A 26215-nucleotide genomic window follows, 5' to 3' on the forward strand; every position below is an offset into this window, starting at 1 on the left:
TGACAGTATCCCTACCATGCTATAAATAAATATATAAACAGTACACATCCATCTCCAGTATATTTTCATGCACACATGCTGCTCACTTGTCCACCCATTGAAACCAAACACTTTACAGATCTAGGTTAAGACCTGTTTCTCTTAGGAAACTAAGAGAAAATAGAGCTCATCTAGAAGTTCATAGTTTTAAAATGTCTTCCATTGGAGCAAAATCAAAATAGCAAAGGCTTTTGGATCATTTTATTTGTTAAAACAAATTTGTTTTATTACATCTTATCATTTCTCCCTCACACGCACACATTCCCCTCACTCCTTCATAACAACTGTAATGAATCCTGTCCTCCAAATTACTGTGCCACTGATTGCCAACCTGAGCAGTCAGGCTGAAAATCAACCCTCAAAATGCAGTGGAAACTTCAGAACTTCCTCACTACTAGTTTGATTTTTTTTTTCTTCCTCCAGGCTATAAGGGTGCAAAAAAATGTATTAAAAATGTGTCAGGATATTTTCCCCATCAGGAGATTTTTTTTTTTTTCATTTAGATGTTTGCCACTTATGCATTAGCCAGGTACAATAGATAAGTAATGTGTGCTCTCTTTCTCTCTCTATTCTCATTTTACTACAGAATGCTCTTCAAAACAATCAGTCCCATCAGTCTACATTGATTTACAGCAGAAACAAACATTTAAATATTTCCCTATTGTTATAGTGGTTTTCATCCTTTTCACTTTTGTGTAACTCCTCATGCATGTCAGTATTCAAATCCATTTCCAGATCTGAGAGCATACATTCATCATATTCCATCTCCAATAAAAATTGATCTGGCTCATTTTTAATGATTTGGGCATGCTGAGTAGAGGATACAATTTTCTTTTAGTCCTCTTTAATTTGAAAGAAATTTAGTCTTGTGCTGTTGTCTTAATCATTCTTCTGCTCTTTTGGAATTATTTCATTTTAGTCATACTTCGGAAAAAACTATTTAATAAATCAGTGGGCTGAACTGATTCTTACCTTCTTTGGTTTTTTACTTCTGAATAAAGAAACTATAACAGAGACAAAATGGTTGCCATTGTGGTTAAGAAATATTTCACGCCAAAGATACAGATTAAGATGCAGGCTAGGGACAGACATTACACATAAACTGGCATAACTGATCAGAAATTGGTTTAAACCTGTAATAGAACAGATGTTCAGTGCACACTAAACCAGTTTCAAAATTAATGAAACTGGTGTAAGATAAACCTGGTTGAATGTAGTATCAGAATTAACTGATTTGGGTCAAACCGGTTTATGCAATGTCTGTCCCAGACCCCTTGTTGGTTTAAGTTAAATAAGAGTCCCCCAGCATCCCGACATACTCTAGGCTGGACAGGGCTCTCTACGCCACAGCAGGACTGGCCCTTCGCCTCTGCTCCCTGGCTGGAGTTTGGCACACACTTATAGGCACAGCAGGGTCTGCTGGCTTACCTGTGCCCCCCTCTCCCCCATCTTACCACTCGCTGCTTAAGCAGAGATCCCTTCCTCCTCTCTGATACAGCAGGGACTGTAGCCAGCATGTGGTATGGAAGCTAATGTCAACAGGTGCCTGTGTGGGTATCTCTCTCCAGTTTCACTGTGGCAAACAGACAGAACAGTGACCGCTTAGGGCTTTTGGAGCTAATCAACAAGTCAGCCAGTGAGCTGTTTAAAAAGTTTGAAATAATGTGGAGAGAGGCTATTGTTTTCCTAATCGGGTGATAAAGACTGTTATAACCCTCCCCACCCCCCACCCAGCCCCTGCTGGCTTGCTCATCTGTCAGTTTGCTGCAGACAGTATGACGAAGCAGGGAGGAAGACTGAAAAGCTCTGTATCATCAACAGATGCAAACACTGCACATCCCCACCTGCCTCAGAGTGCTAGCCCGGGGCTGGGGGCTGGCAACACTCCCGCCCCTTGAGAAGCCAGCAGGGAAAAGCCTGTGACCATGCAGGCAGACCTCCCTCCCTAACAAGAATGTCCTGTCCGGGCCTGGCCATGCCCCCCTCAGCTCAGCTCCCTGCAGAAGGGAAGGAAGGGCTGCTTTAGCACCCCCTAGCTTCTAGCTTAAGCCACTGCAGTCATGTGCCTGAATTTCCTCAGTCCAGAGAGAATGTCTGTCCAGTTTCAAACTAGTTCAGCCTAGCCAGGTTAGACTAATCTGCAAAGATTGAATCAATCTTTGCATGTTAGCTCAGGCTTGTTGGATGTCTGTCCCTAGCTGCAGAGTGCTATATATCGCTAAACTTGGACGAGTGTTTTTCTTTCTTTCTTTTTAAAATATTAAGGGTCTGATTTTTAGTCTCAATTAAATTAGGAGCGACTCCACTGAAATTAATGGAACTATCCTAGTCCCAGTGAGATCAGAAACAAAGCCCCTACATCAACAGAACTCAATCTCCCCACTTCTACACAAAGCCCTCCCCAAAATTCAGAAGAAAGTCCAGATACCCATGAGCTCTGAAATAAAACATACACAAATAAATGAACATCTAACGGGTACCATAGTTATGCTGCCAGAATTGACTCCAAGGCTAGGGCCAGAAGTTGCACATAAATCGGTTTACGTGGTCAGAAACTGGTTTAAACCTGTAACAGAACAGACACTGAGTGCACATAAACCAGTTTCAAAAAGCCTGAAACTGATTTAAGGTAAAGCTGGTTGAGCGTGAAAGAGTCCAGAGAAGAGCCACCCATATGATCAGAGACTTGCAAGGCAATCCATACAAGGAAAGGCTGAGGGATTTGGGCCTCTTCAGCATAAAAAAGAGAAGTCTGAGAGGGGACTTGGCAGCTGCCTACTGCTACATCAGGGGAATACATCAAGGGCTTGGCAAACAACTGTTCATCACGGCACCCCTGGGGAAAACCAGGAATAATAACCACAAACTCCTGGAAGACCGTTTCAGGCTTAACACTATGAAAAACTTCACAGTCAGGGTGCCCAGACTGTAGAATAAACTTCTTCCAGAAGTGGTGCAATCACCTACCATGGAAATCTTCAAGAGGAGACTGGACCATCACCTCGCTGGGCTCACCTGACCCCAGTTGTCTTCCCTGCTTGGTTCAGGGCGCTGGACCCAATGATCTTCTGAGGTCCCTTCCAGCCCCTTACAATCTATGAATGTAATAGACTTAAATGATTTGTGTCAAACCGGTTTATGCAACTTCTGTCCCAGACCCCTTCCTGGTTTAAGTTAAACCAGTCCCCCAGCATCCCAGCATGCTTTTCAGCCCTGGGCTGAGCTGGCTCCACCCCTCTTCTCTCTCGGGGGGGGGGGGGGTACAGCCAGATGCCAGCCAGAATGGTCCCCTCAGGCAAAGGGTGTAGCAGCCCATCAATCATTAGCCCCCCTCCCCACTCCAGCAGCAGGGGCAGGGGCATGGCCAGAGCCCACTGCCATCCACCTGCCTCACCTGCAGCTGTGGGGCTGGGGCTGTAGGGCTGAGCTGGGCTGACCCACAGGCGCTGCTGAAGGCGGACACAGAGGGGCCAGCCCATTGGGGCCTTCAGCTTGGGCTGGGGGGCATGGGCTGTAGCTGGCTGAGCATCAGGCTGCCTGGGCCAGCTCAGAGCTGCCGGTGGGTCCAGAGCCCAGCAGTCCCCACTGCAACCCTGTCCTGGCCAGGGTGTGAGCTGGCCAGGGCCAGTGGGGTTCTCCTGCCTCCCTAACCTCCAGCTGTTGTTGCTGTCATGCATCTCTTAGGGGGTGGTTGGAAGCTTTAGCCCCGCAGCTTCTGCCCAGCTCACAGAGCTCTGGCTCCAGCTCTTTTAATCGCGCCAGGCAGGCAGAGCTGGAGCCAGAGCTCCAGGCACTGGGCAGAAGCCACCAGGCTGAAGCTCCCCCTGCTTCAAGCAGCACTGCATGGTGGAGCAGAACCAAGAGCCACAGCTGGAGGTGAAAGGAGCAGAACAGCCCTGCCAAGCCCAGTCAGCACTCAGCTTCCCCTCGCCTTCAGCGGCTACTCCTCCTCCCACCTCCCCCTCCTTCTCGCCCTCCCCCTCCTGCCACTGCTGCACTGCTCCAGGTGGTGGGGGATAGTGGGGGGGGTGTTACTTTAGCCTAACAGCTTCTGCTCAGAGCATGCAGATCTGGCTTCTGCTCCAGCTGCTTTCCACCCACTCCACCCACAGGAACTGCTCATCATGCTGGACAGGCAGAGGAAGGGAGCCGTAGCTGAAGCTAGAGCTCCATGCTCTGGGCTGAAGTAACCCCCCTCCCCTTCGCCTCCTGGAGCAGTACAGCAGTGGCAGGAGTGGAAGGAGGAGTAGTTGCTGGAGATGAGGGGAAGCTGAGTGCTGGCTAGGGCTGTTCTGCTCCCCTCACCTCCGGTTGTGGCTTTTACTTTTGCTCCTGCCCTGCCGTGCAGCACTGGTCAGGGTGGCGAGAGCTTCAGCCTGGCAACTTCTGCCCAGTATCTGGAGTTCTGGCTCCATCTCCTACTGCTTTCCACCTTCCCAGGGCAGGAGGGGCAGGTGGAAAGCACCCAGAGCTAGAGCCAAAGCTCCGTGCGCTGAGTAGAAGCTGCGAGGCTAAAGCTTCCACCCGCACAGTCTGCGGCAGCTCTGCCGGCCCCCCCCTGCCTACACTCCTGCCCCCACCCGCAGCAGAGTCCCCCCTCTCGGAAGATGCTTGTACTCCCAGGACAACATGACAGGGCTGCTGCCCCCCTCGTCACTCCAGTGCAGGGGTGGGAGCATGGCCAGAGGCCGGCTGGCATGGCCCCCTTAGGTGAGGGGGCAGGGAAGGGGTTATTTCTACCCTCCCTCCAGCATCTGGCAGAGGGGGCAGGGAAGGAGCTTATCTTGACACTTGCCCCACGCAGGGAGTGATCAGCGGTGGTGGCAGTTGGGGTGGGCAGATCCCGGCTGCGGTCCCCGGGAGGGCAGAGGGGGAATAAACCCTCTTCCTGCCCCCTCTGCCTCAGAGGGCTATGCTGGCCAGCCTCTGGCCATACCCTCACCCCTGCAGCAGCAAGAGGGGAGTACCAGGCAGACCCCAGCTTGGGTCCATGCCGGTGGGACAGGGTGGGGGGAATTAAACCCCTCCCTGGCCAGTTCACTCCAGGCTACTGCTGGGACTGGCCACACTCCCTCCCCCCACCTGCCTAGCACAGCTTCCCTGCTGCCAAGGGCATGCTCTAGCACTCCCCTGCCCCCTGGCTTCTGGCCTGAGCCACTGCAGGCATGTGCTTTCATTTCCTGAGTGTCTATTCACTTGCAAATTGGTTCAATCTAGGCAGGTTAGACTAACCTGCAAAGATTGAATCAATTCAGGATCCAGCTTCTTGAATGTCTACCCCTAGCCCAAAAGCAAAACAAAAGGAGTAAAAGCCCAATAGACTTCAGTGCAGTGGACCAAGTTACAAGCCCGTATGGGCTGGAAGTTTCGTCTAGAAATCTCTCTGAACTGGGTTCCATAGGCATGATCTTCTACTATTCTGCACTTTGTCTGGCCATTTCAACCTCTGGAGAGTGGTAGAGCATGCTCCCCTCACCTCCAACAGTGTGAATGAGTGGAAATATATTTGTTCTGTTAGTACAGATGTAAACACTGGCAAAGTGTTAAGCAGTGGACTTGATACTGTAAGATTCACTCTAGCAATTAGCCCTCTTGAACTCAAAGGGCTTGTTAGCGTAATGATTACGTTCTTGAGTCAGTGTTATAGACTCAGGCACTCAGTCAAGTATTTTAAAGTCCAGAACTCAACACAACTGAAAACAGTTTTAGACCAGCACTGTCTAAGTTCTAAGCAGCTGCAGGGCACACTGCTTTACCATCACTTCTCCTACAGGCCACACTGCTACATCACTACCTTTGCCCTGAATTGCAGCCCCATTGCTGCCTCCCCAACACTTCCCCCAGATTAATGGCAGGAAATAGAAGCTAGAGGACAGAGGGTGAATCCATAGACCAGAATAACCCAGAGGCAGAGGAAGTGATAATAGAACGAGCAAAAATGAAGGGTGGTGGCAATGGCTGGAGGAAATGGCACCAGCACCCATGGGGAACGTACAGGGAGCTGAGGATGTAATGGCACCAGATGTCCACTGGCTGCAAGTTAAAGCACTTGCAGGCTGCATGCAGCCCACTGGCCACTAGTTGGACAACCCTGTTCCAGACTATTGAGAAATGACCTCCAAGCTTTTTCAAATTTCACTTTGTCAGGGAGAATTTCCAAAAATGCTGATTCTCCAATTCAATTCTTACAATAGAAAAAGGCAAAGGGAACATGTTAATTAATGCATCCTGCACCAGACACTGCTGACTTTTTAAAAGACTTTATTTTAATCCTCCTTTGGGCTGGATTTTGTCTACCTTTTTGTGTTGTTGTTTTTGTTCTTGTTGTTTGGAAGGTGATTATTTTTTTACTTGTAAAATGTGCACAGAGGTCACAGAGTGTACGATAATAAGACACAAGTGAATTCAAATGCTCAGAAATGTTGCTTGCACACTGAAGCAGAAACTAAATCAAAGCAAGTGTAGAACTTTTGTTCCATGTAAACAGAATATAAATGTGTTGACTATAAAAGGCAGAAAAGTAAGAAATATTATTTGTTCAAGTTTGTGGGACGATGCTAACTTCCAGTAGACAGTGTTGTCAGCTCTCACAATTTTATTGCAAGTTTTATTATATTATTGATGTTTTTCAAGCTCCAGGTCCTGGAGTCATGGGTGACATCTTTCATTTATAAGAAAAGAAGTTTCTAACTCTCAGGCTTTCAGATAAATGAATCAAAACATGATATCTAAAGACTCAACAGAATTCCACGTTTAAAAATGTCACGGTTCTTTGCAGTCTGACTTATGCTTTTTTAACACTTAACATGAAAAGTCAAAAACAGTCCGGGTGCATCTACATGAGATGCTACTGTTCAGTAACACTGGCAGGCACTAACCATGACACACTGCTACTGTGCAATAGTGTCTGAAATAAACTGTGCAAGGACAATACTGTGCAATAACACCACTTACATAAGCAAGTACTAAATGCGCAGTAACAGCTGCACAGTCCGCCACTCATTTAGACGCAGCCTCTTATTACAAAATGACCAGTGATACAGAGCCTTTCACAACTAGACCACCAAAGCACACCCTGCCCAGGTCATCACTGACTAAAAGTTATAGTCATTAGGCAGCTGTTTAGTACTTCCTGAGGAATGAGCTGCGTGGTTCAGGTAGTTTACAAAATCCAGGTATCAGCATCGTAAGAACCAGCATCACAACTCTGTCTGTCTTAGGAGAGAAGGGCAGGTAGTGAATTTTCCTCATTGCTCTGAGACAATCATTCCAAAATGGAGGGTATTGGTGAAAGAATCTTGAACTACAATTCTCCAAGTTGCCCCTGAGCGTCTTTCTCCAGAAAGGCCAACCTAACAACATTACCATCCGTAAACAGAATGAATAAAAATAATACTGCAGTGAATTCCTTTAAACATCTATGACTAAGTATATAGATGAGAAACCCTATATACATAATAGCCCATTAAAAAACCCTTCAGTTGCATAACAAAAATTGATCAGATCATGTCAGAGGTAAGGAATTCTTAGGGTAATATATTTTAGTGGATCAATTATATAGTTGGAATAAAGTCAGACAAACTTTCAAATGTAATGCCTAACTTTATCCCAACTACATAGTTGGCCCAATAAGATATCACCCTAAGAAATTACTACCTCTCATCATTTCTGGACCATCATGGTTACAACTACTTAACATTTCAGCGTAACTGCTGTTGAGGTTTACTTGGTTGTATCCAATCAACTCACACTCTAATGAAGATTATTTTTGCTGATGGTGTACTAAGTAAAGCTGTTTCCATCTAAAAATCAAAACCTTTTATGCAGTGCAAAACTTTTTTCTTCCTCAGATGCATTTCTGCCATAACATTTATATCCCATACTATGGAAGTCATCTTACAGGAGGACATTAGAGGCTAAAGTCGTATGGATATGCTGGAATGCTAACACAAAAAACAAATATCTCAAAATGTTTTCAAGAATCCATATTGTCAACACAGATTTCTGTCAAGTCACAGGAATGCGAAATATTTGCTTCTTCCCTACCCCTACTAGACTCTGCTATATACAGGACCACTAGTGTGATTTCCTACAGGAATAATTTTGCATCTGACTTCTTCAGGGAATATACCACTGGGATTAGCCTAATCTCTTTAACTGCAATTTCTCCATTAAAGTCTTTACACAGCCTCTGGCCCACAATGATCTACTTAGCATTATTTAGTTGTCCACAGAAATACTTGGACTTCCCTTCAGTTGGTCCTCTCAAATGGGGTAAAAAGTTCAGAAACAGATTTACTTAAACCTCCAGAATACTCCTAAAAGGAAAGCAATGACACTTCCATCTGTATCCACAGCACATCCATCCAGTCTTGCCACCTACACACATGCCGTTACAGAAATACTGTAAATCAGTGTCTAATAGTACAGCATGTATTAGAAGTCACATGTTCCTCACATGGTTATACAAACCAAGCTGCTACAAAAGTAATTTGGCTTTTATTTATAGAGAATTTCACTCGCAGCTGTAAAAAAATAAAATAAAATAATATGTATGATGTTCAAATAATTTTTGAGCACTGAGGTCTAAAAGAGAGGAGATTACAAACTCATCCTTAGAAAGGATCAAAACTCTGAGAACAGATATTTTTTAAGATAATTACACATATGGACTTACTATAGGACTATCTGGGTCCAATTTTCAGTTTTTCTTGTCTTAAATTGCAGATCTAAGACTGATTGCTGGCCCTACTAGAGGGGAAAATTAAAATGAAAGTGGCTCAGAAGAGAAGAATTATCATTTTAGATTCGAAATGCATGGAAAAACCAGGACTCAGTATTTTAAATCATGTTAACAACCAGGGGGAATTATGATTCAAGATCTTTTTATTTTTAACCTCTTTTAAAACATCTAATGTTTACCTATTTAAACTGCATAACCATCCCTGCTCCCCCCTCCCCCCCATCCTTAACTCTTCACTGCACTGAACAAAGTTTCTGGGACCAGCTTCAGTAGAGTGAGGACACATGCTCTGGTATCTCATTGCACGTTCTAGGGTGGCTAGCTCTCAAGGGAGGTGGGTCTAGCATTGTCTGTGACCAATCAGCAGCCCTCCAGCTAAGTCTGTGATGTCAGAGATCAGATGATATCTTGGAAATTACCTGGTCTCAAAAGGGCAGTCCGAGTTCAAAGAGAGAGAAGGTTCCCTGTGCCAGGGAAGAAAACTCAGTTTTTATACAAGTATCAGACAGATGGTCTGCAGAGAGCAAGCTAAGAGTAGGGGAGCAGATAGCCTATTCCATGGAATTCCACAAGGAGTAGTTGGGATCAGACAGAAGACCCTGGGTTACTTGGAAGGGCCACAACTATTATGTTGAACTTATGTTACATTGAAGGTATAAAGCTGAAGACCTAAATGAAAGAGCAATTGAAGTCCTGTGGCTTGAGAGTGCTCTTAGATACCTGATTAATGAACGTGCCCAATGACTTGCACCAAGGCATGGAGACAAAGTTGAACACATCCACAGAGGAGCTGAATTCCATAATGACTGCGAGGGGCAGAGGGGATGGGGTGGAACCGGATGACAAGCCCATGACTGGGTTTTTGCTTTTAATGTGGAGAAGAACATGAAAATAATCGTTATAATCATGCCTACCCTGTTGTGAATACAGGCAGTCCTTGAGTTATGACTTTGAGTTGCAATGAACATTACTAACAACGCTTATAAACTGACATCCTGTTTCAACGTTCTGACGTGGGTTTCATCTTTACAACAGTCTATACAGCTGCATGCAGCTGGTAAGCGTATTGTGGTGGAAGGGGAGGGGGAAGAGAAGGGGCATGGCAGTGGCAGATCACCACCCCCCGCAGTGAGGGAGGAACTGGGGCTGGGTCAAGCACTGCCCAGCTGGGGCCAGGTGGGTGCTGGGGGGGGGGGGGGGCAGTAGCTCCTCATCTGGCAGCTTGACCGGCAATTCACACCACTGCTCCCACCGCTGGTCTGGGAGGGCATGCGGGGGGGGGCTTGCTCCAGCTCCAACCTCAGTCCCAGTCCCTCCCTCACCACAGGGGGTATTGATCTGTCCCTCCCCCATGACCCTTCCCTTCCTCATCTCCTTCCACCACAACACACTTATCAGCTGCACGCAGCTGTATTGGCCGTTGTAAAGGAACCAATCCCCCATTTGTAATTCTGTTCCTATGGTGAAAATTAGTTCCGAGTGACAATATTTTGACTTAAGACGCGGTTTTCAGGAACCAATTGCGTTGTAAGTCTGAGGACTGCATGTACAGCACCTGCAGCACAGGACTGCCTTGGTACAGCATTACCAAGGGCATATGATATTAGCATTTTTTAGAAAATTATAACGTTTATTTATAACGTTCAGTTTAGGGGAGGAGTTTGGGAGTCAGAAATCAGAGGGACAATTGCAGCCATACACTGAGACTGTTTAAGTCTAGAACTCTCTCCTTTGCAAACAATATGAGTGAACAGGACACAATTTTTTGAGTAAAAATTGTGTGTGTATCATTGGCTCACAACTGCATGACCTTATGTCAGTTATACAACTTTTACGGAGCCCAATGGAGGAAACAGCATCAACCAGAAAAGAGGATGGCGTAGGTTGCTAAACAGGAAGGGATAAGGGTGTGAACGGTACCTGTTTAGCTGTAAGAAAGGGGGAGTATTGTGGTCCTATCTTCTTCCTGCTTTTTTCTGGGCGCTTGCCAAGATTGAGAGGTCCCTGTTCACAAGGACTGGAACTGTAATAGAAATTATGATCTGAGACCAGGTTATGGTAGCATATAGGAGCCACTTGAGAAGTATGGTTGAGTGATTGAAAGAGCATAGGGAAAACCAGACAGTGGGCAATAGGTAAAAATGGGATGTATATATAGATGAGGATTGATTTTTCAGTAGTTTCTGATGTTGCAATTTTTATAATGCCACAAAAACATCAAAACATATCCCAGCAACCTTTTTACAGACTTCCTTGTTTTACCTTAGATTCAGCACCAAATGCTGTGGTGGTAGAATTACACTTTTCATAATTTACAATATTCTCTCTTATTGCTTAAAAAAAATCTTGAACGCAGCAAATACTCAAACAACAGTATTTAGTTATCTAGGGAAAGTAATAAGTTTTTCAGGGTTTTTGCTGTACACTATTTTTATTAGGTTTATTACATTATTTGGCAGGAAGGATAACTGAAATTCATTTACATGGATCTTTCAAAATCTGCAAAGGAGTTTGAGTTCTTCACAAATAAAACCTGTCTACTCAAAGCTATGGGCAGCAAGAGAATTTAGTCTTAAGAATGACATGGAAATAGATTATTATTTTCCCCCCCAATTCATATTCTAATTACAATCCTTCCTCCTCCCCCCCCCCTTCTGTTTTCATTACAGTCTTAAAATTGCTCTGCGAATTTTGTACTTTATTCTGCTCTTCCTACAATCTTTGTCATGGAAATGAGAAACAGAATGCATAAGCGTGAAAATATTGCAGAAATCAAAATTCTGAGCTAACCCTTTCATGCCCAACTGTGAGGAGAAAAGAAAATGGCAAAAAACAAAGTGGTGAATCAAATAATTGCATCTTCTTTTGCCCAACCCAAAATCTGCCTTTCCTCTTACCAGACTGGGGAAGATTGCAGGGTTGTCACTGAGGCCAGACTGTGGTAAAATATATTAAAATACACTTTACAAAAAAAAGGAATGAAAAAAGGAATACAAACTTGATTAAGTTTGTATTCCTTTTTTCAGTTGCCAGACACTCCAGCACAACATTCTAATGTGACACTGTCAAGACAGGAGCTTAAGCAGATCATGCGGTACTTTGCAAACTATGAGTGTGATTCTATCTTTGCCTATGCAAGTATTATCCAGTACAGTTACAGGAACGTTAATACTATTACTTCAGTTTTAAATTTAAATCCAAGCTCAAGTTATTTTCTGGGAGTCTGTGAATGGACAATGGAAATACAATTAGACTTAATATCTGTAGAGGAATCACTTCATCTGCCACTGACATGCAATCATCTCTGAAACACTGGTGAGAGGACAATGCAACTCTTCATTACCTTAGAATAGCAAGAGAATGAAAATTGTTTATCCAACTGAAACAACAATCAGATGATAACAGGCAGAATATAATTACCCAACTGCAATCTGGCCAGGATACCAGGGTTGACACTTTCACCTTTGGATGCAGGGGTCTGCAATGACCATAAAGAATCAGAATGTCTTCTCCAAGAGACAATATTTTCAGCAGTCCCACACCCTCGCAAGCCATGCTGTATTGGTTTGCTACTGACTAAAGGGAAGAGCACCTTCTAGTAACAACATATCTTCCAAAAGCACTGCAAGTTTGCTTTAGGGACCTCCACTTAGGCCATTAATGGGACTAGACACTGTTTAACTTGCAAGACCTGATCATAGCACAAACTGATATGCCTATAAGTCTTACTTGAACGGTTTTCTTTTTGCTACCAAACAACAAATGCATCCACATTGTTTATCTGCAACAAGAGTGCTCCTGGTAAATTGCTCCTTCTCCCATCAAGCAGCCAAGAAGCAAATAACAATAAGGTTTGTGGACCCAAGCTTGCATTCTAAATGTCTTGTGCCCTGCACATTGATGCAGCACATTTACTGGCACTGGGTTAGCATGTATGCAATCTGAAACAAATACAGTAAGTGATAATGAGAATAACTGTGTTTCCTATTTAACCAGTAACACATTTTGTAATTCACAGGAAACTAGAGAGACAGAAAATGTGCAATGCTTTAAAAGAACCCACAGAGTTTGTATGAGTCAAACATATCTAGAAACCTTGTTTTTTGTAAGATAAAACCTTGGGTTTGAGATAAAAATAGAGACTATATGTGTCCAATTCTAACCTGCTACAAGTGTGGTTCTACTGTGGAAGTCTTTCAAGGAGATGCTGGTTTTGATACAAAAACAAGAGCTCTCACTGCAACCAAATATACAATATATACTGAATCCACTGGAGCCAAATACTCAGACTGAACATCAGAGAGAGTGCAAGAAAAAAAGTACTTCTGAGTCTACAAGGTTCACTTGCCTCATTTTTTGGTGCATTTGTTGAAGTTCTTCACTGAGCACTCACTGGATAAAAGAAGTGTGCCCTGTTCCAAAGAGCTTGCCAAGACAAAATGATTTAAGTTAGAATTTTTAATAATAGATGTGTGCACCTATACAGGCCCAATTTTTCAAAATTATGTGCCTTAAAATATGCGCATTTTGCATGCTTAATTGGTGAATGTAATTCTATGCAAAACTCTGCTGACTGCACAAGCAAATCACCCATTTTATGACTAACTAGCCACCATCATGTAGGATTCCACATGACTTTGGCATAATATTTTTGCATGCATGCTATGCTGAAAATCTGCTGTGTGGTTTTTTTCCAGCCACAAATTTAAAGATTAGGTTATAATTTTAGTAATGCATATTGAAAATTAGCATTCTGAATTCTAATTCTAAGAGAACTGGAACTCTGGAATTAGGAAAGCAAATGCACTAAAAAGAGTAGATTCTTAAAACAGATTAAGCCTTCTATTTTGTTGGCTTGTTGAGTTTTGATATTGTAAATTGTTCAGGACAAGAACTTTGTCCATTTATTTAAGTTTCTAGACTCTAGCCCACATGGGTACTATATACTTCGTAAGTAATCACCCTATAGCCAGAAAAATAGCATTAATGGTTTGCCTACAGCCACTAGCATTTTTTGGCAAGAACTGAAGCTACTTTCTGACTATCTGTTAATCAGTCTTAAAGTCTGGAACTCTAAGCACATTCTATCTACATAACATGCACAGCCAAACACTGCCTAATGCTTATGATATTTGAAGATTCTACCAGCCAGCATAGGAAAACCACAGTTCCATCCCCAAACTTGAAAGACAATGGTGTTTCATAGAATTACTGAGCATGAGGCAGAATGAAATACTTTTTTGCAAATGTTCTTCTATCAGGGTTCTGTCATGGTTAGTAAAAGCTGTAGTTCCTACAGCTAACTCAAGTTAACACATGGTTTTAGGATAAGTTTAATCAGAATGGTCAATATTTTGCAAAACCTGTTTCTAACAAAGTATAAAACAAAACAAAAACAAACAAACAAACAAAAAAAACAAAAAAAACTGCAGAAGGTTAAAAGAGCTGACCTTTAATTTTAAATACCGAAGTGTTAATGAAGCAACAGCCCAGCAGCTTCTTTTTCACTTTTGAAAAAGTTTGTTTACATGTCATTTGCATTGACAACTTGTGTTGCTGCACATAGAAATGATCATAAGCATGTGTGAAAAGTTTATGTAATCTAGATTTCACTCACTTCTGCATGCAAATGAGTCTTTTATAGTCACAAAACATACTGAACAATATTACTTGGAAAATTTTACACTACAACTCTTGAAGCATATATTTCCAAAAGAGCCATTCTGACCAAACGAAAGAAAGAAAAAAGAGTTGGACGTTTCTAAGAAATAAAACATGAGTAATGCTGAAATGTAGTTTCACATATCCTTTTTTTTCAAGACCACTTAGACTGCACCTCTAGACACCACCAACAATTCATTGTCATAATCCAAATGTGTATTTTTAAATAAGCGTGACGCGAGTGATAAATTCTGTGGTTGTAATCTCTCTCACACACACACACACGCCCCCCCCTGTAAAAGACAGGGGCAATGTTATGAACATTGCCATGATTGCTTTTTTATGAAACTCTTCCCTGCACCCACTCTGAAAGGCAGTGCACAGAATTCAGTTTCATGTTACAGTTCCATGTGCCACGATCAGAGATGATGCCAGCAGGGTGCAAGGCCCAGGGCAAGTCAGGATGTGCAGAGCCCTGCCCCCGGACACGAGGAAGCCGGTGGCAGATTCGGTGGTGGGGAGGAGGGGGTGGTGAGTGGCAGGAGGTGCTGGATTTAGCGGCAGATGCAGCAGTGGGGGGAGGTGCCAAGTGGCCACACGTGAAGCCGGCGGCAGAGCAGAGTCACCATGCCGCTCTGCCCAGCTCCACAGGGCCCCCTAAAGTGTGGGGCCCAGGTCAATCACCCCGATTCATGCTCCCCTCCCCCCCGGGACGGCCCTGGCAATGATGACAACACATAAAACCTCCTTATTCCGGTGTGCCTGCTGCTTCTAAGAAGGATGGTAATTACTCCCCTCTTGCAAAGAGAAAAAACCCCAGCCTCTTACCTCTGGCCAAATCTTGAGCTCATTACACAGGTTCCTTCACTTCTTTCATCTGTGTTCAGAATGAACAACTGCCTACACCCATTTTAAAAACTAAGTACTACCTTGAAACACTCAGGAGGGGCTGCTACAAATACGCCATTTGTACTATCTTGAAAACAGGCAACTGCCTCCAAACAGCACCTGCAAACAACATCCCTATGGTAATATTGTGGCATTTGGGCTAAGGACAGAAGTTAAACTGGTTTACATGTAAGTGATCAGAAAATGGTTTACACCGGTGCACTGAACTTATGTCCTGTTACATAAACCCATTTCAAAATGGCCCAAACTGTTTTCAGATAGACCTGGCTGAATGTATTATCAGACCTAACCGATTGAGGTCAAACCACATTATGGAACTTGTGTTCCAGACCCCTTCCTGGTTTAATCAGAATCCTCCAGCATCCCAGCATGCTCTGCAGCTCTGGGCTGGGTTGGGCTGGGCTGTCTGTTCTAGCCAAGCAGGGTAGGCCCCTCCCTTCTCTTTCCTAGCTGAAGCACTATCACTGCTCTGGCTGGCTAAGAAAGGGGTGGGGGTGGGAAACCCTGCTCTGGAGTGCTGCGTGGTCTTCCTGGAAAGGGAGCAGCAGCCCTTTCCCGACATTCCCAGCTCCCCACCCCCCTCGCTGCTCCAGCAGTAGGAGCAGGGGCTGGTCCAGACCCCAGTAGCCTCAGGGGAAGTGGAGGGTTTAATCCCCCCATAGCGGGGGGGGGTGGCACAGACATGGATAGGCTTCGCTTGTACACCCAGGGCCACGGCAGCTAGACCCTAATAGCCTCAGGAGAAGTTGTGGGTTTAATCTCCCCCATTGCAAGCAGCAGTGGTGGGGGCACTGACATGGCACTCTGGGCTATGTCCCTCTGAGGAGCAGCCAGCCAGCCACAGAGATGGGGCAGGTAGGGGGGGATGTGACCTGACTGCAGGGTGGGGTGGGGGAGCTGGGGCTAGTTATGGAGCCTGACTACCGCTGCCTCCTGCTGCAACAGCACAGCTCAGGGTAGGACGACCCCAGAGGGCCACAGTCACTGCCTGCTGCCTCCCACCTTCAACCCCACATGGCAGCTATGTTTTGCAGGCAGGCTGCAGCTGGAGCACTGCTTCCCAACCCCCTCCCTCTCCTGGCAGTGGTGGTGGAGCAAACCATTGCAGCAGGTGTAAGTGAGGCACTTGTTAACTGCTTCCTGCTCATGGCAGCACTGGGGATTTGGGGTAGGCTGCCATGGGCCAATCACTGCCTATGCCTCTCAGCCGTGGAGCCAGGCTGGACCAGGCTGCAATGGTCCATTGCCTCCCCCTGCCACTGCCCTTGGCCCACAACAGCCCACCCCAAGCACCTGGCACCACTTCAAGCAGGTAGCGGGTGACAGGTGCTTCACCTCCACCTGTTGCAATAGTTTGCTCTGCCGCTGGGAGTGGGAGGGAGGCGGGGAGCTGTGGTGTAGCTGCATCCCACCTGCAAACCGCAGCCCCCATGTGGGGCTGGAGGCAGGAGGCAGCAGGCACTGACTCTGGCCCCCTGGGGCCGCCCCAGCTCAGGCTGCACTGCTGCAGTGGGAGGCAGCAGTCTTTTGTCTTTTCGATCCTGGGGGCTTGCCAGCAGTGAGTTAGGCTCCATAACTAGCCCCAGCTCCCCCGTCCTGCACCCAGGTCACATCCCCCTGCTTCGCCCCCACCCTGTGGCTGACCGGCTGCTTCTCGGAAGGACTGAATCCAGGGCGCTGTATTGGTGCCCTTGCCACTGCTGCCTGCAATGGGGGAATTAAACCCCACTTCCCATCAGGCTACTGGTGTCTGGCCACCACGGCCCTGTGTGCACGAGTGGAGCCTATTGGTGCCTGCACTGCCACCCCACCCCCCACACAATGGGGGGATTAAATCCCTGCTTCCCCTCAAGCTACAGAGGTCTGTCCCTGTCCTCACTCCGGGCCAACAGCCAGCAGGTGAGCGGGGGGGGGGGAGGCTGGAGACCCCCGACAGGGACTACTTTCCCCCTCTAGACAGACTTGTAGGCCAGGGTGGGGGTTTAAACCCCCTCCCTAGTCACATTCAGGCCTGCCTGGGGCCTGTCTACGCCCTTTCCCTTAGTTTAGTTTTCCTCCATCCAAAGGCTTGCTCTAGGGCCCCCCAGCTTCTGGCCTGTGAATGTCTATTCACTTGCAAATTGGTTTAATCTACACAGGTTAGGTGAACCTGCAAAGACTGAATCAATTCAGGCTCGGGCTTTCTAAATGTGTCCCTAGCCTTGGTGTTTATGAAGTCACCAACATCTCCAGCACCAGGAGTAGGGGATTATGGTGGCCCTTCACTGAACTACTTCCCCATGGTCTCTCTCCACTGGGCAGATAGTCTGGTGTAAGGTAGTTCTATGTCAATGGAGCAGCACAGCCATAGATAGAGCTCTTTGTTTTTCAGGATGCAGCACACAAATACTCAGACATTTCTCGGAGAAAAATGTATATGGTTAATTTGAAGAGCACTTGAATGCCACATATGGAATGATACAATTCTTTGGTATCCCTCTGAAAAGCAATATTTTGCAGCGAGTTTGGTGTGGGAAGCAGTTTATTCTACTCCACAAATTGTTGAGACTTGCCTGAGTCTAGCAAAGTCCAAAGCAGATAAATAATTTAATCTCCAAGGGAGAGAGTCCTTCAGAGTGAAATTCACTCAGTTAAATGAACTAGCAATATGCCTTGGCACCACTTCAGTATAGGTAAGCCCCACTACACCCACACCTTAACAACCTATTTTGAGAGTTTGTTTCAGAATCAAGTCCAGTGTATTTATTTAAATGTGGGATCCCACATACATGAGAACACTGAAACCATGAAAATCCCACAATGTACATTTATTTCAATGTGAAACCACCAGTGATTCTTCTGAGTGTATTTATACAAACATACACGTACACATACATTTATATATAAAATGAAAATGAGGAGAAAATTCTATGGGTTGTATGTGGCTAACAGCAGTTTTGCAGATGACTTGTAGGTGCAAAAAAGTTGTTAATGTAGCACCAAGCTTGAGATTTTCTATAGACAAGCTCCAAGAAATGCAAAGTTACAGTTCTTACAGAGCTGTAGCTCAGACTTATTTCAAACAGTAGAATCAGAATGAAAGTTATCTCCATATCCACTAATATAAAATATTACAGACAAGGCTGCATTAACAGGATGGGCTAAATTTGCTGAACAAAACCATTATTTTAAACTTCCCAACTTTTGCGAATTATAAAGCTTCAACCATAATATTCCATTGCCTCATTTTTTAAATCATTATCCAGTATTTTTAACCAAAATTGATGCAAATTTACATCTAATTTTAGCACTTCTTTTTAGAAAATGTCCAACCTGAACACTTTCTTCTGGATACATGTTTGTGCTCATTCATGTGTAACATTCTGGAATGATTCAGCTGTTGTTTAACTCTGTGATAATAAGAATATAGTTCACTACTTTGAGAAAACTCCAAAAAAAATTTAAAGCCAGAGTATTACCAAAAAAACCCAAAAAACTGTGTCAGCATTAAAGTGATGTTAAATAGGCAAAAAGGTAGCTGAAACCTGACTAAAGTTAACAAAAGAAATCAGTTTAATAAAAATAAGGATCCATATTACTACTACATAACTCAATTGTGAAGATAATTGTACAGTATTGATTCACATCTATGAATGAAGGCTTAGTAGGAATTTTAAATAGAATCTAAAAATGATATTTGCAGAGGGGCCTGTGGGATTTAGGGCCTGTATTCCATGCATAATTTGGGATTTGCTCTACCTGTGAAAGGTGACTCATCAGAATACACTAAGAGGTTAATATAGGGTTTTAATCCTTGCTTATAAAAGCTATTGTGAACCCATCAAATCTTAACCTAGGAACATAGTTTCCTTCTGATTTCTAATAATTACTGTACAAGCCTTGCCTGAAATAATCAATGACAGCAGATATCATTATTATTATTACCACCACCAACAAAAAGTTTAAAGCACATTGATGAGATAGTGGAAAAGCAGCTTTGCCTAACTAATTCATGGCTTAAAGAAAAAAAACAAAACAAAAACACAAATTGAATCCTCACTGATTTCAGAGAAGTCATGCCTTTTTCTAAACAGTTACAAGTAAGACTGACAGCTTTTAAGATAAACATGCACAATACAAACTTATCCAATGAGTTTACAATCTTTCTCTGCACCACTTCCAGATCATTAAATTATGGCGTTACTATAGATTTACAGAAAAATTATCTTTTAGCTCAGCTTCTTTTAAAGCTATTTGGCATTTGCTAGTATTTTCTATTATAAATCTAATTGCAGATTCCAAACAGACAAGGGCTCATTAAGCCTTAATTATGCACATGTTGTTTTCAACAAACATTTTCATTTGGACTACTGTGAACTGTAATTGTTCAGAAGGCACTGCAGCCTCAGATTACACACTTTGCTGGAATGGCAGAAGCTACTTTGAAGTAGGTCATGGTTTAGATGAATAAACAATTTGAAACCTGTAGAGTTTTGGTTAAGCATCTTCTTCAGCAATCAGGACAAACCACTTCTATATTCCCTAAATGAACTGGAAACGGGGTAAACTAAGATCTCTGATTTTGTTACCTACCAACCCTCTGGCTAGGGACAGACATTCAAAAAGTCGAGCCTGAATTGATTGAATCTTTGCAGGTAGTCTAGCCTGCCTAGGCTGAATCAGTTTCTAACCCAACAGATATCCCCTCTGGACTGAAAAAATGCAGGCACATGTCTGCAGTGGCTCAGGCTAGAAGCCGGGGGGTGCTAGAGCAGCCCTCTCATCCCTTCTACAGAGCTGAGCTGAGGGGGGCATGGCCATGCCCCAGTAGGATGCTTTGATTAGGAAGGGATCCCCGCCTCACTGGTCATAAACCAAGGTCCAGCTGCAATCCAATGGCACAATTTAAACCAACGGCCATGCCAATCATCTCACCACATTTTCACAGCTTCAGCTTATTTCCATTTCACAGCTTTTCCTCTACCTTTGGCTCTACCTAGCAGTACTTACTGATTTTCAGACCCACACAATCATTGTAGGCTTGGAAGTTCAGCACTGCCAAGGTTACTATGTTTGTATTCTGCTTGGGAGACACTAATAAAAAAGAGCAGGGACAGATTGAAAGAAATACTAATAAAAACACATGTAATGTCTACAATCTTCAGGAGCTACCCACATGGGAAAGACAAGCTTTTAATCTCAGCAGAGTACATGCTTCCCTTTATGAATGGAAAATCATACAGGTTGAAACTGCTTGATCATTAACATAACAGGTTTAAATGGCAGGAAGACAAGGTATAGGTCTTATTTGAGGAACCCAGAAGCAACATAAGAAGTTTTCAAACTCCCCAAGTCTCATCCTCTTTTAATCTAAGGCTTTCCCACTTTCTTAAGGTGCCTAAATATTGCTGAACCAAGTAAGGGGCCACCATGTAAATAAGATAGTGGTCCTTCCTGTGCCACAGTCATGGCTGCCCTCACCAGTAAAGGAGGGGGCCTCTAGACAAAACGGAGTAACATAGATAGGATGGGGTGAATACCTTACAGTGCTCCTCTCTGGGCGCGTCTATATAAGACACTATGGCACCATAGCATCCTTTGGCAAAAACCGATGCCGCCACTGCATTGCTGTAGCAACACACTCCCTCATTAGAACGTGTTGCTATGGTGATGTAGCAGCCAAAAATAACCGTGTGGGGCCAGCACGGCACACTATGGGCTGTTATTGCGCCATCTTTTAGTACTTCCAAAAGGAAGTACTAAATGACAGCGCAGTAACAAAGGTGCCATACAGCCACATATAGATGCACCCTCTATGTGACAGAAAGCACTCAAACCTATGCCTGACTTTACCATGTGAATAATGCCACTGAAGTCAATGGGCATGTGTAGATGAAACATCACTTCAATTTAGGGCTGATTAAAAAACCTGGTGTTATGCACACCCCCCACTGATTTACTTGCCTCTCCAGCAGGGAAGGGAGGGCAAGCTGCCGGTGGGCAGAGCGGTCACTGGGCTGTGGCAGGGGCGGGGGGGAAGGGGCTGGTGCTTCCCTCCACAGCACCAGGCTCGGACAGTCCCAGGAGGCACCGCAGCCGTGGAGGGAAGCACCAGGCCCCCACACAGCTCAGGCAGGCAGGCAGGCTCTGGGGGCCGGGGGGGGGAGATCAGGCTTGCCGCTTTTCTTGGGTGGAGCCTGCTTTCCCAGGCTGCTGCCAGGCTGCCTGCAGGGCTTCCTGCAGAGCTGCACGGCTGCATGGAGCCCAGTCCTTCACTCCGCAGCAAACTAAAACTCTGCAAAGTAATTTAGTTTGCTAAGGCCCAAGTCATTTAAGGCACATTATGCCGCCAAATTTCCTAGAGCAGCTGGAATTAATGAGCAATACACCACTGAGGCATGCAAACACGGACACCATGAAAGCGGTGCAAAAACATTTAGCCCACTTTGAAGTGTCATGCACACATGCCTCTTGTTTCATCTACACATGACCAGTGGGTCTATATAGTTTCATATTTAATTAAGCCATTTAATTGATCAGGCCTTTATTATGAAGATGTATTTTTTTCAGAGGCTTTTACATGGACCTCCTAAACACTGAGTATCTGAGGCCCTTCCTAATGGAGGAGTTCAGTTTCCAGGACTGTCAGCTGGGCACTTTTACTTGCTCTGCATTTATTTTCAAATGTTAACTGTAATATTCTCTACTCAGCCAAGAGCAGGATGCACACAAGGTTTTTAAAGGGGTCTCATCTTCTAAGGCTGCTTTCATAGCTGCCTAGGTAATAGTCATCCTGGGTTTTCATCCTGGCTCCTTGTGCATTATTAGACAAACCTACTGAAAAATCTGCAGGAGCAAGCCTCTGTGGCAGAGCTGGAGGTGCATGGTTCCAGGAAGCATGTAAGAAGTTCAGGGATGAGGAGGCTGTAAGCTAGTTTCATCTTCTGCCTCAATGTTAATAGATATTAGTAGGTTGGCAGATGTTAGCATTTCCTTGAATAGAGCTGTTATGGACTGTGTGTAGATCTTATCTATTTTTCTGGACTTTTGATGGAATTTGTGCATGCAAGCAATTTTATTGTAGGAAACTAATTAAGGCTAACAAGTTTAAAAGTAGGAACCTGAGAGACACATTCCTATGCTATATTCACGCCCCTGTCTGCTTTTCAAAAGTGCTGAGTTCCCAACAGTTTCAGGTCAGTAAGATCACTTAGTTAGGTACTTAACACTGAAAATCAGACAGGTTCCTAGATATGGAATTAGTCTAATATACTGATTGTAAAATACAGGGAGCAGCATAAACAGCCATTTAATCAATTACATTAAAAATAAATATTTCGTTGTTTTCCTAGTTATTTTCAAGTATGGGACACAACAAATTCTTTGCCATGTTTTAAAGAGTTGGGCTGCACTACTGGAAGGAAAATGTGTCTGAGTAAGCATAAAATTATATGGCCTTGCTTAAAAAAAGCAAGGCCATACTATTAAAGCTACAGTCTGACCTAGAAAGGTTTTCTAGGTTACTTGTGATTGCCATTTGTGTCTCCAACCTACTAAATCTAACACAGTAAAATTACAGAGTTCATTTCAGTCTGTCAGTGTCAGATCATCATGATCTGAGAGACAGGTCATTCAAACTTCCTCCCCTCCTCTCTCCCTCTTTCTTCTCCTCCCCTTCCACTCTCCATCCAAAAGCAACATTTCTAAACACTTTAAAATAGTTCACTGTTAAATGTTAAGCTGAAGCCCTATATGTTTCCATTCTGATCCTCTCTACCTTTGCTAATTATCTATCATTTTTAGTGATACTAGGTCAAGCCCAGTCAACCCTCTGCCCCAAGGTGATGCCACAGGGGAAAACAACCAAGAAGGATAAAATTGTAACAATATCATTTCCACCAGAGTAAGGAAAGGGAGGAGGTTCACTAACTAAAAACCAGGGAGAAGCTGTATGATGAGGAAGACAAGACTGAAAGTATTTACACACTAGATTTAGGTTGGACATCAGAAATAACTTCTTCATGGTTAGGGCTTCCAGAATCTGGAATGGGCTTCCAAGGGAGATGGTGCTCTCCCCTACCCTGGGGGTCTTCAAGAGGAGACTGGACAAGCACCAGGCTGGGGTCACATGAACCCAACACTTTTTCCTGCCACGGGCAGGGGGTCAGACTCGGCGATCCATTGAGGTCCCTTCCAACCCTTACATCTATGAATCTACAGAGATTACCTTCATTTAGAAATCTGGATGCTAGAAAAAAAGAAGTTGGAGGTAGGAAGGAGAAACCATCCAAATTCCCCTGCCCCATACATTTCTTCCATGCCAGCATTTTTTCCCTTTTCCTCCCCTGCAGCTTGTGTGCTCCTAAGACAACACCTTCATTCTATGGACTTGCCACTACACAATGAATCCTTCTCCTTCCTTCTCCACAGCTCTAGTTCACACACAAGGAACTGAGAGGTTGTTGGGGGGAAGTTCTGTTTTGGATACGCCCCCTGTGCAGCAGCATGTGGACTGCTCTAGGTGATTTGGCATGAACAGTGCCATTGAATGGATCCTTACATTCTTTCCTCTGCTGGAGACAAGGAAATCCACCTGCTTGGTACAGGGAGAGAGGCATTCTGCCCTGTTGCACATAATCCTGAGCATTTGGCCAGCCAATCAAAATGGTTATCAAAAGCTAGATTTATATCCATGCTTACCCAAAGGTGCGAGGGGGAGGGAGAAAGAGGGGGCGGGAAAGAGAGCGAGAAAGAATCATGCCAGTAGGAGAACAATATACCATATTCCTTATACTGCCTCTGGCACAATATTGTTCTGTGCCATCACTCATGTACAGAGCTTGCTATCCTTTCTTTCCCTGACCCCAGTGCAGCTGTTCTCACAAGGACCACTGGTATAATAGGTTATCACTGATTGCCCATTTTACAGCTTTTTAATACAGAGAAGAAGTGCATGGTGCGCTGCCAGGCTCTACAGCTCAAAGGATGAAGACATGAAATCCCAAAAAAGCAGTAGTTTTAATTAGAGCAATGTTTTAAGCTCAGCTTTAGTACTAAAATCCATCACAAGGACTTCAGGTTCCAGGCGGACAATTCATTCTGTATGCAAAAATAGCAGGAAGGTGACACCTCCTGGACCATCAAGTCCTGGAAAGCAGATCTATTTGTCAGGTGTCTTGGAAAGTCCAATCCAATTCCTTAACAGTCAGATTTACCTGTAAATAAGATTATTCTCCCACATGGTCTGAAAATGTTTCTGGGAAAAGGAGATTTTAATTTCTCTCTCTGATCCAATTTTTGAATTTATACCAGGATTACAGGCCTTCCAGTATGCATTTTTTAAATTTATATTTTGATGATGCCTATTCAAAGAAACAATTTTCTTCCCAATTTTTTCATAAACATTTAAGATACAGAATTCCCCACAGGCTGAATCTAGATGGAGCAGCACAAATCATTCAACTGCGCATGCCATACGGTACAACAGGATTAGACTCTGTTTCAGTTAAACTCTAGCGCACACACAAAGAAGTTTCTTATTTGAAATTGCATTTAAAAAAAGTAAGTGTCCTAGGGTGCCTTTACACATGACGCTTTGTCACTATAGCAACATGCTACAGCGATGTAGTGTCCACCAGCGTCTGCACATGACTAGCAGGGGCCTCTAGACGTTGCCATAGTGACACTCGCCTGGTATAGCACACCACTACAGCAAAGTAGCTGCTAAAAATAACTGCTGTGTGGAAGTACTAAATCACACCGGAGTAACAATGCTGCCATAGCAACACACGTAGATGCACCCCTAGGGAGGTAATGCTGCCTAATTTTTCTTGACTGACTGCTCTCTCTCATTCTAAATGAAGTATTTCCTCTATTTCCCACAAGCCTGCAATTCCATGTTATTTGGCCTGTGGAGCTTCCCATGGGTCCACTCCCCTGTTGCTAAATACGCAGACCTGCAGAGATCCCCAGGCTCTGTGCACTAGATCAGATGCCCACCCCAGTGTGCAGGGCTGGGCATAGGTAGCAGCAGGCTCTGAAGGCCCAATCCCAGCACTGGGCATGTGGGGGTGGCAGTTGACATTCACAGGCTCCTAGGGACCAATCCCAGTGCTAGGGCAGTACCAAACCCAAGGTTCTGATTCTTGAGGCATGTGGCCCAATCTGGCCCATGGACCAGTTCTGCACTACTTATCTGGCCCATGGGGCCTAAAGCTTGGGCGCCACTGCTTTGAAGTTATGCATGCAGCACCTCTGCTCCAGCCCTAATTGGGAACTCCTCGTGCTTGATAATTCAGCACAAGTGAGGCTGAAAGGACAGCTATGTATCACCAGATTATGGTGTGCTGTTGACTACAAAACAGAAAAATTAATTTTCATCTTTGTTTCTGTGAGATGGATTGAATATTTCAGTGATCACATGAAAAGAAAGCAAGTTTGGGTCCTAAAAATGAAACACAACAAAGCTCTAAAGCAGCAGAAAGCCTGCAGCACCTACTTGAAAAAAACATAGCCCCTATGAACTCTAGCAGAAATGACATATAATATCTATGCTCAGGCCTGGATGATGCAACTAGCACTGATGCACACATCTGCAAACTAAACACCAGCTATGCACACTGTGTTTACCTTCAAAACCAGCTGGGACCATAGCCTCAGTTCCTGTTCCACATTTTTTGCTGAAACAATTACTGCAACTACTGCAGCAACCATCATTTCAGTTCACTCTGCCTCCATTTCTGTCCAAGATCCCTGCTTTCCATTTTTAGCATCCCAGAGCCTGAATGTAACACAGGATAAATGCCTAATAATACATAACCTGTGGCAGTATTTGACAGGCTACCACTATCAAGCAACAGCAACTATGTTTAATTACCATCTGCT

General features: G+C 44.4%; 1 protein-coding gene across 5 annotated transcripts in view; it reads right to left on the bottom strand.

Moving 5' to 3' along the window:
- The window catches only part of TOX2 (TOX high mobility group box family member 2), a 381887-nt gene that overhangs the window by 247637 nt on the left and 108035 nt on the right, over nt 1–26215 (bottom strand). Inside the window, exon 1 of one of the 5 annotated variants that reach the window (XM_014519288.2) lies at nt 10703–10720. The exons of the other annotated variants lie outside the window; for them this stretch is intronic. The gene's annotated coding sequence lies outside the window, so the exon portion shown is untranslated. Of the gene's footprint in view, nt 1–10702; nt 10721–26215 lie in introns of those variants that run through there. 5 annotated transcript variants of the gene reach the window in all.

Source organism: Alligator sinensis, unplaced genomic scaffold (genome assembly GCF_000455745.1).
Source record: "Alligator sinensis unplaced genomic scaffold, ASM45574v1 scaffold368_1, whole genome shotgun sequence".
Taxonomy (NCBI): Eukaryota; Metazoa; Chordata; order Crocodylia; family Alligatoridae; genus Alligator; species Alligator sinensis.